The sequence below is a fragment of the Ranitomeya variabilis genome, unplaced genomic scaffold, assembly GCF_051348905.1.
Source record: "Ranitomeya variabilis isolate aRanVar5 unplaced genomic scaffold, aRanVar5.hap1 Scaffold_373, whole genome shotgun sequence".
Taxonomy (NCBI): domain Eukaryota; kingdom Metazoa; phylum Chordata; class Amphibia; order Anura; family Dendrobatidae; genus Ranitomeya; species Ranitomeya variabilis.
In genome coordinates, this window is record NW_027508112.1 from 1 (window position 1) to 2,500 (window position 2,500).

Below are 2,500 nucleotides of genomic sequence, written 5' to 3' on the forward strand. Positions count from 1 at the left end.
TACCCCAGGACAGTGACCTAACTGTGGGTAAAGTTTGCGGGGCACGGGCGGAAAGTCGAATTTTGGATGAAAATGCATTATTTTCATACTTTGAAAATTCCAGGCGTGTGTCAGACTTCCAGGCGGGGGCAGCCGCTGGAGGCGTACCGAGGACGCTTCCAGGAGCCTGGGGAAGATTTTCTGAAAGTGTCCTTGGGACTTAGAAATATTTTGAGAAAATCTCGATTTTGTGAAAAAATGTCACATTTCCCCTACTTCCACCCCAGGGGGGCGTCAATATGTTGTGAGGTACCCCAGGACAGTGACCTAACTGTGGGTAAAGTTTGCGGGGCACGGGCGGAAAGTCGAATTTTGGATGAAAATGCATTATTTTCATACTTTGAAAATTTCAGGCGTGTGTCAGACTTCCAGGCGGGGGCAGCCGCCGGAGGCGTACCGAGGACGCTTCCAGGAGCCTGGGGAAGATTTTCTGAAAGTGTCCTTGGGACTTAGAAAAATTTTGAGAAATTTCCGATTTTGTGAAAAATGTCACATTTCCCCTACTTCCACCCCAGGGGGGCGTCAATATGTTGTAAAGCACCCCAGGGCAGTGACCTAAATGAGGGTGAATTTGCGGTGCACGGGCGGAAAGTCGAATTTTTGGATGAAAATGCGTATTTTCATACTTTGAAAATTTCAGGCGTGTGTCAGACTTCCAGGCGGGGGCAGCCGCCGGAGGCGTACCGGGGACGCTTCCAGGAGCCTGGGGAAGATTTTCTGAAAGTGTCCTTGGGACTTAGAAATATTTTGAGAAAATCTCGATTTGTGAAAAAATGTCACATTTCCCCTACTTCCACCCCAGGGGGGCGTCAATATGTTGTAAGGCACCCCAAGGCAGTGACCTAAGTGGGGGTGAAGTTTGCGGTGCACGGGGGGAAAGTTGAATTTTTTGGATGAAAATGCGTATTTTCATACTTTGAAAATTTCAGGCGTGTGTCGGACTTCCAGGCGGGGGCAGCCGCCAGAGGTGTACCGGGGACGCTTCCAGGAGCCTGGGGGAGATTTTCTGGAAGAGTCCTTGACACTTAGAAAATTTTGAGAAAATCTCGATTTTGTGAAAAATGTCACATTTCCCCTACTTCCACCCCAGGGGGGCGTCAATATGTTGTAAGGCACCCCAAGGCAGTGACCTAAGTGGGGGTGAAGTTTGCGGTGCACGGGGGAAAGTTGAATTTTTGGATGAAAATGCGTATTTTCATACTTTGAAAATTTCAGGCGTGTGTCGGACTTCCAGGCGGGGGCAGCCGCCAGAGGTGTACCGGGGACGCTTCCAGGAGCCTGGGGGAGATTTTCTGGAAGAGTCCTTGACACTTAGAAAAATTTTGAGAAAATCTCGATTTTGTGAAAAATGTCACATTTCCCCTACTTCCACCCCAGGGGGGCGTCAATATGTTGTAAGGCACCCCAAGGCAGTGACCTAAGTGGGGGTGAAGTTTTGCGGTGCACGGGGGAAAGTTGAATTTTTGGATGAAAATGCGTATTTTCATACTTTGAAAATTTCAGGCGTGTGTCGGACTTCCAGGCGGGGGCAGCCGCCAGAGGTGTACCGGGGACGCTTCCAGGAGCCTGGGGGAGATTTTCTGGAAGAGTCCTTGACACTTAGAAAAATTTTGAGAAAATCTCGATTTTGTGAAAAATGTCACATTTCCCCTACTTCCACCCCAGGGGGCGTCAATATGTTGTAAGGCACCCCAAGGCAGTGACCTAAGTGGGGGTGAAGTTTGCGGTGCACGGGGGAAAGTTGAATTTTTGGATGAAAATGCGTATTTTCATACTTTGAAAATTTCAGGCGTGTGTCGGACTTCCAGGCGGGGGCAGCCGCCAGAGGTGTACCGGGGACGCTTCCAGGAGCCTGGGGGAGATTTTCTGGAAGAGTCCTTGACACTTAGAAAAATTTTGAGAAATTTCCGATTTTGTGTAAAAATCACCCATTTCCCCTACTTCCACCCTAAAGGGGCGTCAATATGTCGTAAGGCGCCCCCTAGACAGTGACCTAAGTGGGGGTGAAGTTTGGGTCTGCTGGGTGGAAAACTGAAAAAAAGCGATTTTGTGACTTTGAGAACAAACAGAGAGCTCAAAACTTTGAAAAACGTCAGACCGCTGTCAGACTTCCAGGCGGGGGAAAGCTCTGAGGTTGTACCGAGGACACTTCCATGGCCCCCGGATTGATTTCAAGAAAGAGTCCTTGGGACTTTGAAATTTTCCGGCGAGCTGTTTTTGGCTTCCGGGAGCCGTAGAACTTTGGGAAATCGATTCCCGCTCACCGGTTCAGGGTGTTTCGAGCTAGTCCAGGTCCCAGCTACGCCGCCTGGCCTCCAAATTTCGCAAATTCGAAAAAAAAAAAAATAGAAACCGGAATGAGGAAATTTCTGGCCGCCGGATCCGCCGCACGGCTCCAGGAGGTCGGACACTTTTTGACTTTGTTCCCTTAAAGTGGGGGTCGGTGTCTCACCATGCAAAT